The sequence below is a fragment of the Drosophila simulans genome, chromosome 2L, assembly GCF_016746395.2.
Source record: "Drosophila simulans strain w501 chromosome 2L, Prin_Dsim_3.1, whole genome shotgun sequence".
Lineage (NCBI taxonomy): Eukaryota > Metazoa > Arthropoda > Insecta > Diptera > Drosophilidae > Drosophila > Drosophila simulans.
Window position 1 is genome coordinate 5393071 of NC_052520.2, and position 16208 is coordinate 5409278.

At 42.3% G+C, this 16208-nt stretch overlaps 1 long non-coding RNA gene across 1 annotated transcript; it reads left to right on the plus strand.

The window, feature by feature from the left end:
• The first annotated feature begins 14342 nt into the window (after window positions 1-14342).
• On the plus strand, window positions 14343-15937 carry LOC123327238. Its single transcript, XR_006541813.1, has 2 exons — window positions 14343-14779; window positions 15664-15937. It is a non-coding gene; the product is annotated as an uncharacterized LOC123327238 (long non-coding RNA).
• Window positions 15938-16208: the final 271 nt, after the last annotated feature.

Genomic DNA, 16208 nt, shown 5'->3' on the forward strand with positions numbered 1-16208 from the left:
GAACAACCTATTACTACTAAGTCATCCATATATAGAAATGCTTGCGATGGTTCAAGACCAGAAAATGCAAGTGTCATCATACGTTGGAAGGAGTTTGGTGCTACTTTCAGTCCGTATGGTAATCGCGTGAAGCGATATGAGCCATTGGCTGTTGAAAATGACGTTATATCTCTATACCTTTTTTCTAGTTCTATCTGGTGGAATCCAGACATTAGGTCGAGACATGAAAAATACTTTGCTCTTCCTAATTGATCAAGAATATCTTCTATTCTTGGAAGTGGAAATTTGTCTGATAATAGTTTCTTATTTATTTGACGATAGTCAACTGCTAATCGCCATCTTTTTTCCGTGGAATTCGGAAGTGGTTTCTTTGGAACCAAAAGTAATGGACTATTATATTCAGACATTGATGGTTCAACTATTCCATCATCTATTAATTTTTTTACCTGTCTGGCGATTTCTGGTTTTTGGCTATCTGCCATGCGATAGTTTTTTATATAGACCGGTGTTTTTTCCCCTAATCTGAGTTTTTGTTTGTAGAAATTGTTAGCCGATATTGGTTCTGTTTCTAGACCAAAAATATCGCTAAACTCGGTGCATAACTTAGTTAGTACATTATTGAATTGTTTAGGGAATCTTAATTGTTTTAAAATTTCTTCAGTTCTATTTTCCTTTTCTACTGGTGTTGTAAAAATGTCATAGTCTTTCATTGATTCGCATTTGATCTTCGCGCTATCTATTATGGCGTCTTTATTATTTGTATTTATAATGCGAATCAATGCGTTTTTGCTATCGGCAATGGTGCTTGCTACTATTATACCTGGTTGCAGCTCCTGATTTGGTACTACCACCGTTTTTTCGTTAGTGAGTAATTTGACTTGTCTGATTACTTCGCATCTAGCTGGCAATAAGAGTGTGTTGGAGTCTAAGTTATGTGTAATTGGTACACTAATCTGTCTACTGAAGTTATTGGGTCTTATTGTGAACCAGTCTTTGTTATTTTGAAACTCTAATACGCAATTGTATTTCTTGATAAAATCTATACCGATTATGCCATCGCATGGTATCGGAAAATTCTCAGGTACTACATGAAATTCATGTGGCACTAGAACATCCTGAATGCGTATGTCAAGATCTACTGTTCCTATAGACTGTATGGTTCCTTGCCCAACACCTGTAATATTTGATATATTACTGAAATTTATATTATTATATTCCTTTGCTTTGGCTTTTAGCAATGAAATTTCTGCACCTGTGTCTATTAGTAATGTAAGAACTGTGTTTGTTTCATGGTTTTTTGTCTTAATGAAAATACTCAGATTTAGGTTTATTTTAAACACTTTTACTGTTGATCGCTTAAGGGGGTCTGGCTGTTTTCCGATTGTACGTTACGCACATTTCGGTTGTTATTATTATTCTGACTTTGGTTACCCCTTCGGTTACCTCTGTCTCTGTTATTACCGTGGCCGCGGTAGCCTCCGCGACCTCTGTTGTTATTATTATAACCTTGGTTATAATTCTGGTTATAATTCTGGTTATAATTATTTCTGCCTCTACCGCGATAGTAGGCATTATAATTACCACGTCTATTATTCCCATTATAGAATAAGACTGTGTTTGAATTGCCGGTTATTTCTGTACTGCAGTGTAGGTATTTTTCCATTGCGTCGTTGAATGTACTAAATGTACCTGCAGTTAAGATCATTTTAAGTGTCTCGTTGGCACAGTTTTTGGTCATTGCTGATATCGACTCTTTAGTCGCGAATTTGTCAGCATTATCGGCGTCTAATCCGCCGTCTATGTAAGCTGCCTCGAGCTGCTTACGCATACTGTCTATTTCTGTAACATACTGAGACGCGGTCTTGCCTCTTTGTTGGGCATTTATTAATTTGGCCTTTATAACGTCAGGCGATTCGCCTTTTACGTTTGCCTGCAATATGGTAATTATTGCCTGTATCGTTGTCGCATGTTCTACTTTATAGTTTAATGGGCCAATAATTTTGGTCTTTATGACCTCTACTGCTAAAGTTTCTTGATCTCCTTTAGTTAGATCCGTCAACTTTAGTGCTGTCACAAACCTGTTTAAATGGAGTTTCTTACCATCGAATTCAGGTACTGTGGCAGATACCTGTTTAACGTATGCTCTCTGAGCTTCTAATGCGTTGGCCATGTTTCTTGTATTTGGTACGGTATTAAATTTTAATTCTTCTATTGATTCGATATCGCTTTCGATATCTAAATCTTCTAGCGGCTGCGACTCGTCCAAGTCTCTTAACTGGCTTTCGTCGAATTCTGCTATTTTGGTTAGTTCTGTTGGGACTTCTATTATAATACTGTGTCTAACGCTGGTATTATGTAGTCTTTTACCAAATGAACTGAGAACTTTGAAGCATTGGACTTTATGTTCTTCAGTGAGTTTGCTTTTGTTTGTTACTATTAGGTTTTGTAATGTGTTGTATTGTGTTATCAATACCTTTATGTGAAAAATAAGCGTCTGAGTTTTGATCAGCGCGGTTTTATTAATACATTTATAGGATTTATCAAAAGCATCTCTAATATTGTTTATGGATATGGTTAAGTTTAGCCATTCCATGTATGTACCTTTTAGCGATGTAATCGCACTTGTACCTTTTTGGTGTAGTTTCTATTAGATTTTGTCTAAATCATTGGCTCGACTCATGTAAGTCTTTTTCAACGATCTTTTGTGAAACTGATAAAGTTTTAAGGCCAGGTTAAAAGGCTGATAGGATAACTAAAATCAAAAATAGTAAGTACATTGAGTTTAACTGTGGGGTTGTATCCACGACTTATGTCCCATTTTGATATGGGGAAAATTAGTCTTTATTTGTATATCAAAAGTACAAATAGAATTTTAACTTTGAGAATTGGTCAATTATTGTTATCTCGATCAGATATAAATATAGCTCGAAATTTTAATAGGTCTAAACTGTTGTTAAACATATTTTTACTTGATAGATGAATTCATTATACTCAGTTTACATCGGTTGCAATTTGCAATTTTACAATATTATTACTTATTTTAAGTTTAGGACTGAGTATAATGTGTTAGTTATGAAATGGGTCCCTGATAAGTTAGTAATTTTGTTGCAGCGGAAACCGCATCGACAACATTAATATAATATTTGGGCGGTTGAGGCTATGGCGTATAACGCAGCCCGCCGCTTTACTTCGCACCACGAAGTTGTTGATTGATGGCTGCAAGGCGCTCTTTGTAGCGCTGCCGGTCTTCCTCATTAGTTGCCGTCTTCAGTAGTTCGATGTTGAGCCTCCGGGCGCTGAGCAACTTAATCCGGCGGCCACCCCTCTTCTTTTTAGGTGGCTGCTCCCTCGCTGCAGTCCGTGCCTTGTACTCCTGTATGGTCAAGGGCTTTGGTCCCGCGGACGGATCTACCTCTATTACCTCTTTGATACTTGGCAGATCCCTTTGCTCGACAGGAGCAGGGTGTTCGAACGTCTGCTTGGTAGACATTCGCTGTTGTCATGTGCGGCGCGCCGGTGGAATCCTTTATCCTTTATCCTAATCCTATCCTCGCAGGATGCCGTGCTAATTGCTGTTGCGGCTTACAATGGTCGAGGGCAGTCGTTCATGCAGACGTCGGGTCTTTTCGGCTTGGGTGATGTTGAATTTTCAGTTATTTCTTCATTGATTATTTCTATTTTTGCTGAGTGAGTTGTGGTATTCGGCTTTCTTTGCTGGAGGTTTTCTTTCAGAAAGTCTAATTCGGCAGTTAATTTCTGTGCCGTTGCCCATGGGGGCGGTGTTTTATTTGTATATCATAGCCACTTAATATGTGCTATACCTTTATTTTTGATTTTCTGACATCCGCGTTTGCCCATTACCACACTCTACTCACTCAGTATTTTTGTTTCTTTTTTCCAGTGTCCCGTCTCTAGGTCTCCCGCACTGGTGTAAGGGGCGGCCTGCCTCTCACACCTGTTGTCGCTGTTTAGAATTCCCAAATCAAATCGGCAATATTAGCAGCATTTCCTCAGTAGTCCTCAGATCGCAGGCTCCTGCCTCACGGTCGCCATGTAATAAACCAATATTTGCCACCAATTTAGAACACGTGTTTTCCTTGCAGTTGAGTGCAGCCGTCAGGCCACCTTTTTATTTCTTCTTATCTCTTCGAGTAGCAGAAACGGTTCTGCCTGCTTAACCTCTACAGAGTGTCTAATCTTACCTAAATACTGCGACTGCGCCGCCGTCGACAGCGGCAGAAGAGCAGCGTATATATATATATGTATAAGAGAGAGAGAGAGAGAGCTTATGCGCATATATGGCCAGCGGCCAGCGTGGGGATGCTGACTTAGCTTAAAGCATAAATGGGTGATCTTATATCACGCTCACTTGAGACATTTATTTATGCAATGCAACTAAGTGTTGCTGTGTACTTATAGGTACAGTGTACCCTCGATATATGCACATACTACAATTTCGCATTTAGACAACATGAAACATAGCTTGCATTGGAAAGCTAACACATTTTTTTCCAGTGCTGATTGGCTTGGCGTGGCCTTTGTTTCTTTGGTGGGTGGGGTTGGGTTGGACATATCTCGCAGTAAGTTGCGTAGGGCCCCGAAAAAACAGGGTAAAAGTGTACTGTATGGGTAACCGTCAACGCCGACGCCACGTTCGTGTAACTTTCAGCATAATGACCCAGACACGTGGCTGTCTAATGTGGCCAGGAGAGTGAGAATGTGGCCAAGAGATAGTTGGTGGCGGGGGAACTTGGAACCTGCCACCAGCCGCCATTGTTTTTCAACATTTTTATGGTAAAATGTTAAATGAGCTGGGTGGTGGGGATTTTATTGTCTGGCCCAAGCCTCGTTTTTAATACATTTTATTGCAATTTGGGATTTCGCTGGTGCTGTCAAGGATTTGTGCGCTCGGGTTTCGTTGCAATTAAATGCGTGCCAAATCGTTGGACTAATTGAAATTGCCACTGATATCCAATTAAGCTAAGTGCAGCTTCTTGATTTTGCTCGAGTTGGTGTGAAGTGTTCCATTCAATGGAGGAGTAGTAGTTTCCAATGAGAAAAGCAGACCATTATAGATGGTGGTAAGTATAGATGGTGGTAACATATTGTTTAAACTGAGAGTTTATGGCATATCCGAAATAAATTCAATAAGAACAAATAGTCGGCAGTGTCTTTGAATACAATCCTATGACTTCATTAGCTCGCCATTCAGATGAGTTGTCATTGATATGGTCAATCCATCAATCATACATCGAGTTCGGGTGGTACCCTAGATTCTAATCCTCATACTTGGGCCAAAAGTTAATTTACTTATAATTGCCGAGTCCGAAACCGAGTTCTCCGGTCAGTTCGGTCGGGTAATGACTTGTAATTCCGCTAATGAGACCCGGCACCAGGGAACCAACCGAGGTATCCGTCGTGGTGGTAACATGTGTATAGTAATGGCAAGTGTGACGCTGGCGATAAGATAGATAGATAGATAGATAGACTAGAGAGCGAAGCACGGAGTCGAGCATTTCAATTAGAGTGAATTCACTCGGATCGAGGGATCCGGGGCAGCGGAGAGCCAGAGGACCGGAGGGCAAATGGTTCACCCGGGATCTCTTCCTGTCGATATTAACGCGCAATAAATTAGCACAACCATCGCGGCGGCGAGGTGAGAGAATGTCTCATCTCGGGTATTTGCCCCTTTTCCCATCAGCGAATCTGCAACCCATCGAAATCGCAAACGCGTCTAGCATGCAGAGGCAGCGTTAGCGAGCGATTCGCTTCCCAGTCCTGCCCCTCAAATACACTGCGAGAAATTGGTCACCACCTATAAAATTTTTAAAATGTTAATCTTGCATTGAAAATTAGAGCTGCTAATGGAGTTAGAAGTTGAAGCATATCATATGCTTAATAATTATATATTCGTAAGCCTCTTTTAAAATAATATTGTATTTGTTTACTTCCAGTGCATTTGGCCACTTGCTCAGTTCTCAATCTCGATGCGCAGCGCATAATCTTCCCGACTCTTTCGACGGTTAATTTCAGTTTGAGATAATTATAGAGCGGCTGCCACCAAAGGCAGGTCTACCCTCCGCATCCTCCTGCCCCCGTCCCCGATTTTGGCCAAGAGTGGTGGCAGCTTCGGCGGTTGCAAGGTGCCGTGCGGTTGGTGGCAGGCTGGTGGATGCGGCTGCGGCCACAAGGGGCCAAGGTGGCATGCGCTTGCACGCGCTCGAATTTATTATTAGCCCTCTCCGACAATCGCAGCGATTCTGGGCCTGATGCTGCCTCCGATTCCGATGCCACAGTTTCCCTCCTTGCCGCCGATGCCACCGATCGGTTCGGGGCGTTGAGTGTAGTAAGTGATAGTGGGCAGCAGTCGCGATTGCAGAAGGGAGCGAAGAGCCAGTTGCTCAGACCATAATTATCCACGGCCATCGGGATTCGGATCGGGATCGGGATCGGTCGCGGGCATATTGAGTATATGCAAATGGCTGTAACAACTAGAATCTGGCGTGATTACAGAACGTTTAGCAGGGGTTGGGATCAGCAGAAGAAAAGAACTGTAAATAAGGGGTTCAAATGGAAGACTTGTGCATGGGAAGTAGCCCCACAGTTGAATCAGATAACAATTGCACTTATTTCCGGTATAGTTCAGGGGTATTAATGGCGTCCCATTACCTTACCAGGGTATCCCTACTTCTATACACTTTCAAGGGCACACATTCCCATAGTTATGTATATATTTCTGGAACCTACATGTATTATTTTTCAGCATCTCGTTCGTGGCCAGTCCAAAGCGAAAATGCCGACAGAAATCAAAGTCATATGCGACCACGCCCACCGCTGGCATGTTGATCTTCATCAAGATCGCCCGAAAACGGGACTGAATGAGTGTCCAAGGGGATCTTCTGCCTCCATAGAAGCTAATCAACAATTTTCTCACCTCTTTCCCGGCCGATGGAATAAAACGCAAAGAGGCAGTGGAGAAAGGGGGGGTTAAAAAATACACCAGAAAATAAACTCTGCGGTAGGCGTTTGCCGCGCTGAATGTTCTGTCTTCAGTGGACCCAAGAGATCCGAGAGATCTCCAAACTCCGATTCCCGATTCCCGACGATATGCCAGGCAATTTGCCACCTTTGTTTTAAGCCGCGCTTTTTTCGATAATAAGGCCCAAATTGAGGGCCGAACCTGTTGCATGTCGGCAAATCGGGTTAATCGATTTTAAATCGCTTTTATGTTTTCATTTTGATTCATCTGCGGCAAGATTAATCTGCAGCCAACATTAGAAGATCGTTAGAACTTGTACATCGTACATCGCTTCAAAACAAACAATAAATTCTAGACGAATTGTTGGAAAAATTGTCGCGTGAAAAATGGAGCTCGCTTTCGTTGCGGTTTCCCTGCAATTTAAATCAATTGGCTAATGTATGGGCTCGTTAATGGAACTTTATTCCTGCAGTCGCAGGACCACACATCACTGTATCCGTATATGCCACCAAATAAAACTTGCTGAATTCTCGCACAGCAAGTTGCAAATTGATGGACTCCTGGACTCTGGTCTCCCCTTTCTGCCTTCCAAATAACAGCAGGTAGGCTTTATACGCTCGAATATTTATAGCTGCCAGCACTGTGCTGATTTTTCAAATGCCCCAGCAATCGTACATACACTGAGAAAAAAGCACAGTAATTGGGAAAATATGTAATCTTAATATTTAAATAAATATGAGCACTATAATGTATGAGTTTTTAGTATAACAGCTTTTGCTTTCCATATGAAACTTAGATTTTATAAACATTGAGTTATTCAGCTTTTCTTTCAGTGCACACATTTTGCAACTGACAAAAAGGCAGCCACTAAGCCACTGGTCTCAAGTCTGGGCCACAGATTCAGACCCGATCTCGGCTGCCTTCACACATGTAAAGCTTTAAAAATTACGTTTTCTCAATAAGTTTTGATAAAAATCAACATCATTTGTGGCAGCTCAGTTGGGGGGAATTCCGATATGTGGTAGCTGCTGTTGCTGCCCCCAAAAAACAGCAGTCTGGCTACGCAAAAAGGGTTCGATCGCTATGGTATTACAAATGACCTATAGGAATATTATAACTTACCAATTACACTCTTGGAAAAGCCTTTAGTTTTTCTGCATATACAAAGAATATATTATATCTTTAGAATTTAGAATTTATTTTTTTAATGGTTTTAAGTAGGCCTAAAGAAGAACTGAAGGCCGAGCCCCTGTAGGGCCGGCAACTTCACGAACCTCATTAGCTGGTACGCCTGCGATGCGAGATGAAACCAGTTAAAACGGCGAACAAATCCGCAGATGCTTTCTCCCGCTCCTCCTGGATGTGTTGTTGTCAGCTTAAGTCGGTTTCTGCTGAGCCAGCACGGCCACAGTAAAGCAACGTGAGCCACAGTGAGCCACCGTCAGACGGACGGACGGACGTAAGACCACATCTCGTGTCTTACGCTCGTCATTTGCGCGATTTTTAAGCTGATGATCAGCGACAAACGATCTTTCACTGGCAACATGATGGATTCGTACCACCAACAAATTTGCCACTGATGAATGGATTTCTGTCCGTCCCCATCCAAAGCCCCCGCCCCAAATGATCCACTGCGATCCGATTCGATCCCATGCCATATTCCATATACCACCATATACCCTCCCAGCCAGTCTGAACTGATCCGATCCGATCCGATCCGCAGGGGCCTACCCACCAACATGTGCAGCTCCTGGAATGCGTAGCAAGTCGGAGCCAAACAAAATCAGACATCAGTCGGATGAGTGTAATGCATTGTAACAAATTGGACTGGCGTTTGTAGCGACAGCCAGACAGGATATTTCAGTCGGTGGAGAACGAGGAGAACGGGGCCAACTCGGTCTGGACTGGAAGTCGTTGGCCAAGAGAGCTAATCACCCGGAGAAAAGCGCTATGAAATATTAATTCACTAGTGTTTGCCAACGATTTGGTAGTAGATTGGGTTTAGTACATAAAGCAAATTAATCAAGTGATTCCTATAAAAAGCCATATTATTAATAATCTGGATCTAGATTTTAATTCGTAACGCGTAGTACATTTTCTCCAAGTGCACAAACAAGTGAGTGCCGTAACCAGTTGGAGAGGTGATTGATTTCCCTGGGCTTAGCCTTACTCTAATTGGTGACCTCGTTCGAAGTGGCGGAGACCACCCATCCAGCGCCTTTAATGACACATTTCCCAAGTCCGTTCGCTTTGATATGGTAATAGAGAAAATCCCCTCAAAGACACCGGCAATTGTCAATTGAAATGCGAAGATATAGGAAAAGCGCTGTGCGCTCGCTGTCACAATGAATGATATGGAAATGGAAATTACCGAAGATTCGAGGCACACAGACACATAATAATCGCCACTTTTGTCAAACGCGTCAATCAGTTGGCAGTAAGGGGGAAATTTGAACGGAAAGGGGGATGTGCCCAAAAATGCCCCAAACTAGTGGTTCTAGTAGTGCAGTACCAAAAACCACCGAGCGTTGACGTGTCAGAATTTTCATATGCATGTCAAGTGTGTCGGAAAATCACGCCCCTACAAAAAGCGCTGATTATTGCGGCTGCTCGTTGATTTCCCTTTGATTCGTTCGCCTTGTCATGTCAGTTTTGACAGTTTTCGTGGCCAGAACAAAGGGAAATGCTGGTTCTGCTTAGCTTCAATTAGATGAATTGAGGTTTCGTTCACACCAGCCAGCAGCCAGCAGTCAGCAGCCTGCAGCATCTGAATCCGAGTCAGGATCGACCGTTACGGCATTATAATTGCCATTGGATTAGCTGTCAGTTTTCTCTTCTCTTTTTTTTATTTGGTTGTCGTACAGAACCCGAGGCTCTTTTTGGTTGGTTGCCACAATATGATGTGACATTGATGTGTCAGCCCGTTAAATGAGCAAATATGACAGGACAGCAGACTTGTTTGCGGTTGCCTTTTTCCGAATCAAAATCAGTATCTCGAGGGTTGCTCCGCTGGGGATGATCGCATCAAATCACCCCGATGACGATGATGAGTGCATTGTTTGCAGGGCCGAATTTCTCAGGATTTGTCACTGGTTTGATTTGGTTATGGAAAGCCTTGACATTGACTTTCTGAAGGCGAAAAGTTAATTGCAGTTCAGGCAGTATGAATAAGAAATTAGCGCATTTCGTTGAACCATAAGCATCTTTGGCCAGCTAACAAAGTCATGTAATTGTTGCATTTCTTAATTTCTTGTCAATGGTAATCCGCATTATAAAGAAGGTCTCCAAGATCACGAACCTTCGTTTAAATGCAACAATAACCAATAAGAAAATGTCTGGGGTTCAACATCAAAATCGAAATTTTAAGTATTTAGTTCTGTAGTATATTTCCTACCCAAATCCTTTATTAAATTAAAGCAAAACTCCAAGGTAAATCAATAATTCAGCTATCCGTTTAAGCCCAGACACTCGCTGCCCCGTTTTGTGCGCCCTTTTCTCTATCCGTTTAAAAGCATATTAGATAACTTGTTCCGAGGCATAGAAAATAAAGCAGAAAATTTCGATTTCATGGCGATAATCATGAATCGTGATTTATTTAGCGGAACAATTTGTCAGTGCGGTGGCGTGGCCCGAGGGCCGAAAGTCCATTTCGGTTATTTCGCTGGATGGCAGAAAAGGGGTGGAAGTGCCGGTTGCTGTTGACTTGTGAGTGCTTTGCACCCGGAATTGGGAAAACCGGGTCGGGTATCCAGAGCACAAGCACCGATACGGACACATTTACGGACACGAGGGGGGAAAATTCGCGCAACTATTTGTGAAATTCGGGTGGAACATAAAATTGCGTTATCTATGGTCTCATTATCATCAACAGACGTCGGGCGAAATCCGGCACCCTTATCCACAGCCTCAGTCCAATGTCAATCCCAATCCGAGTCCCGTCCGGATGCAGTCAAGTTGAAAATTAATTTTGTCACAGTTGCGCATCGGCGGAGTGTCATTATGATATCGCGATATTCCCACCGACACTCCGCCCACTCTGCGATGATTCCGTTGATGATGAGAGCCTGTCGTTTGAAACTTCCGCACATTTGGTATAAATATATTTGGGCGAGGGTCGCTCTTGGCGTTGCCAATTGCTAGGCACACGTCTCTAGTTCACCCCTCGCGCTTTTGCCGGTCGGCAAATTGAAATAGTCGCGTGATTCCGTCGATTTTTTAAGCGATTCGATTTGCTGGCAATTTGTTTGCCATTAGGCAGTTAAAAAGTTTTCACTTCTTTCGGGGTGGTACTACCTACTGAATATATTTTGACGTGGGAAATTGTAAATTAATTTAAATGAAAATCTAATTTTATTGGCTGTGATAATTGCTGCACGTTTTGCAGTTCAGGTTTTTAAGCTAATGTAAAATGCGTGGGAAAGACTAAAAATTTAGTAGTGCTGTTACAATAAGGAATTTATATAACATTTAATCCATGTACCACCAATTATTTACTCACTCCAGTCCAACCTGGCTAAAAATCAAAGAGTTTCCAACTATTTTGACGGCCATCAACAAGTCGGCCAAAATCGAAAATCCGTTGATGTCGGCTCGTGTCAGAGGGCTCAAAGAGCTGGCAGCTACTTTTCACTTTGCACTAATCGCATCTAATTTGACAGATTTACATAAGGATTAGAAGACGGAGACAAAGATGAATGCCTAGACCTTGAGGGGAGGCAATGGGTGCTCGGGTGATAAGACTGATGGAATGGCCGGGCGTAAGTACATATTGATGACTTGACACTGACTGACACTGTCAAACGTCACTCAGCCGAAAAGAGAAGGATTAGTTGGTGGAATGGAGGTGGATAAGTCTGAAACTTCGGTGAGGTATGTACATATGTACACATATCGACGACAGAAACAAGAAGAATCAAACTTAGTCAAGTGGGCGTTTCAGCCTGGCGTAATTCACACTTTTGTCACGGGCAGTTGACCCTGTAAACCTGCCGAGAACAGAACCCCAACCCCATCGATGCGATCCCATCCGATTCGAGCGGATATTGATGACACAATGCTGCACATTAAGTCATTCAATTCGAAATGTTGCGCAGCTGCGACGATTTTTAGCACCAGACTACCGGACTGGAAGCGGCAAATCAACGACACATCAAGCGCGAAAAAAGGGGTTGGGTTGGGCTAAGTCCGGTGCAGAATGGTTTGGTCTAGTACGGTCGATCACTGAAAGAAAAAGTATACAAGAAACCAACAAAAACAAATTATAAATGAACAACGCACTGAATAGGATTTTTTCAGCCAATTAACATGAATTACAAATCAAAGTCACTCTTGGTTTTATAGGACATTATTTTATCCATTTCGTTCCTTATTTCTTGCAGTGCACATCTGGCGTCCGGGTTTTCAGAGACTGAGCCTGCCTTTGGAGGCGCGGCGGCGACTTCATTACTCTGCGTCATTAGGCACTCAAATTGTTGCCATTCAGTTTAACCCTTCTACTGAGTACAGGGTATACAAGGAGTATATTAAAGGAATATAAAATGATACAAAAGAAGAAGTATAATGTTGAGCATAAATATTTGCGTACGTACCGGTTACCATACATACATATATCAAGCATAGCAACCAGTATTATTTTAAATTAGTCCCACAAATAATTTCAATTTATGTGGAGCTCAAAAAAGAGGGTACTCCTCAGTCTTATCCTTAAACGAGCTGGGTTCTACTTGTTTAACTCTTGCGATGAAATGGAAACGGTTGCGCTTCAATGCCAAACGGAAGTCGGCGTCAGCGTCTAAGGTGCGTCCGTCACCTCATCCTTCCCCGCCCCCAGCCGGACCACGCCCCTCCTGCCTCCTGCCCCTGACCCCTTGATGCCGCCGACTATGAAGTGACAAAAGGTCGCGCTTGGTCAGCGCCAGCGGTTCGGTGTCATTCAGCCAATCGATCGATCGGCATTATCGACCCGCTGCGAACTGTGCTAATATCGTCGAGTTAACTGCTGTGCAGTTGTTCGTAATTTGCTTTTAATTTTTATGACCGTTGCACCCTTTCCGCCTGTTGTGGAAATTAAACTGGAATTGCCACACAGAAAAAAATAAAAATTTACACAAAATAATTAGAAGAGTATATTAATTGGAAATGTAAACTTAGATATAGTTTAGTTTAGTAATAATTTAATTTTTTGTATAGTAAAACAAATTTAATAAATTATTTTAATGCAGTAAATCCTAAAGCAAAATTGTATTCAATGCTTAATATATACATTTTAGATCTTCCAGTTTTTTGCAGTGCATTTGAACTGGAACTGTTGAAGCGTTGCCATCAACGCGCCACACTCTTTGCTGCTGCAAATTAACAGCGCTAATGATCGATTTTATGGCGGGCAATCGATAGAAGCTATATCAATAAAAGTGCCAAGTACACATGCACTTGGTTGTCAAAGGGTTAAAACTAAATTACGTTGGCTTTGGCGTTAATGAGCTGCCCATATGACATGTTGAGGGCTTGTTTCGATGGACTCCAAAATGCAGTTACATTTTCGAATACTAAAATTTTGAGGGGAAAGGATATAGATGAATATGTTGCTATTTTTTATTAACCTTATACTAAGAGTCTCAATTTAGAGCATGACCCAGTTTCTGCAAAATTAAGTTGTTCACTGCATGTCAAGAACAAATCACATTAATATCGATTTCCAAGTGACCCACTTCGATCACCCCGAGAGTTTTTGAATAGTTTAACCAAACAGGACACCTCCTCTTGTCCGGATCAAACCCGTTTCATTAACATTAACCGCTTCCGCAGAGCCACCGAGTGTGTGGCAACCGGTTGGCGGAGATTCGTGGATGCCACCACATCGATTAAACGGCATTGAAATTCTAGAAACTTTTCAGCAGGCCACGATAGTCCAATTTGCAAGACACGTACCAAAAATTAACAGCAGACTGTGGCCAAAACGGGCTATGGCCATCATTTGCATTTTGCGGCAAAAGAGCAGCTGACAACTTTATTTCGTTGCCATGGTCATGCTCCGCAATGGCCTCAAATTACGGTGGCACTGGCATTCAAGATGTGGCTATGGAGCCGGAGCAGGACTTTGGTCATAGAATGGCCAGTAGATTTTGTCAGAGAAGGAGCTGCCTTCAGTTGTGGAGTTAGCGCCCAATTTATCATATTTTCCCTGGCTTCCAACTATGGTTGAATGACTATGTCGTGAGGTTGGCCTATAGCTGGCCATCTATCTATAACATTATAGTATTTACTAACTCTGGGGTTAAAAAGAATATTAAGTACGAATTTTTAGAAATAGAATGTTCCAAATGCTATGATTGCAGCTACATCACATTTTAAACTCATTTGTGTTTAGATCTATGTGTATACCACAATTATTCCACATTTCAGTGTATTATAAACTTCGTTTACTCTGTGTTAGAGACATTCTACCCATTGTGGCTAACTGGCGCCCAAATCCAGTTTGCGACGACGTCTCCTCGTTGAAGTCATGTGCATTCGCTTGTCTGGGCCTTCACAAAGAATTTGCTTGTGGGGCCATCTGTGGGGCACGAAAAGAACGCCAAGAAGATGGTGCTGGTGAAGGGAGGATCCTGGTTCTGTCTGGAATCCAGCACACAATGGGTGGTGGAGCGCATTGTGAACGCCACTTAATTACACGGAAGTCTGCCCGAACTGAACCGAGATGAGCTGCAGTTGCTGCCAAGTCGCGTCATGTGGCTCACTGGAGAGCTGAAAAGAGCCAGATTTAGGGCCTCTGTCTTGGCCAGTTCAAGGTTGGCCCAAAAGGTAAGACGATATGCCACGGTTACTCGCTACTCGCTGGGTGGTGATGCAAAAACTAATTGCAACAAGGTTGCATGGGCACTGAAAAAGCTATTATGGTGTAGTAAGTGAAATAATTGTTAGTAAGGGAAATATTGTTAAAACAATAATGTTATTATGAAGCATGTTTTAAGCAAAAAATTTAAAGGTTAATTATTTTGAATACGTATACTTCATATTTAACTGATCACATCGTACTGAATACAATTTCTGCTTAAGTTTTTTTCTTTTCAATATATTTATCTAATTCGAAGGACTGAGTACGATGTATTTTTTCCCAGTGATCTTGAGCTTCCCCCTCTCTTGGGGTCTCGCTAAAAAAACACGCACATGGCGTGCCAAGTGCAACAAGCGAGTTGGTGCCAATAAATCAGCAAATATTTCAGCAATAATTCAGAGCGAGAGGTGCTAGCTTGTTGACGATGGTATTCACGCCTTGAGCACGCGTCTCCCCGAGACATCCACATCCACATCCATGTCCATATCCACATCCACATCCATATACGCACTCGATCTGGAGCTGGATCGTAATTAATAAGAGGCAGCTAGGATCTGGCTCATGGCGATTAATCAGCATATCCAGCTGCGCCTTTGACACTGGCTTAAAATGTAATGATTTAGTTGCATACTCATAATTAACTTGCCGCATGACTCACTCGCATTCGAAGTCACGATCGCACCTCCGGCCAAACTCAGTCGTCGTCTCATTAGCTCGCTTTTGTTTTTGGTTTGCTGCCAAGTTTTTGCCTAATTGAAAGTCGGCTTCATTTGAAATGGGCCAAAACGCATCTTCCTTTTTCGTTACTTTTTTTGTTATATCTTTTTTTTGTTTTTGTTTTGGGGTGGAGTCGAAAATCGTTGGAAGTTCGCCGAACTTGGCCTGCAGTGCACGAGGAGTAATTCCGGTGTTAATTTGTACGCAAGATGCCCATCAATCATGGGAGGGTCCACATATTTGTGGGCGTTGGCGGCTAAACTTTGAAGGAGCTGCCCCTGGAAAAAGACGGCGGCGGTGAACCAATCGATCTGCGAACGTGAGAAAAATAATTGCCTCCAAATATGTGCAAAACAAAATTTTGGTACTGAAATTTAATAATAATTGCAAATATGGTAACCTCCTCATACGCAAACTCATTAAAATATTTATAGAAAGCTTCTTGAATTTCTTGGAACATTTCCATTTTCCAAAATTGTCAGAGAAACATAAAATAAAGCTCGAGAGATATAATATTTTGATTTTGGCAGAGCTCGTATGTGTTCACCTTTACACATACAGATGTTGCAACATCCACTTACAGCAGCTGGGATCGTGTCAATGATGTGACACTGCCACCCAACTTACAACATCGCACGACATGAATGAATCGGCGGCTATATAAGGAGTCGGAGTAGG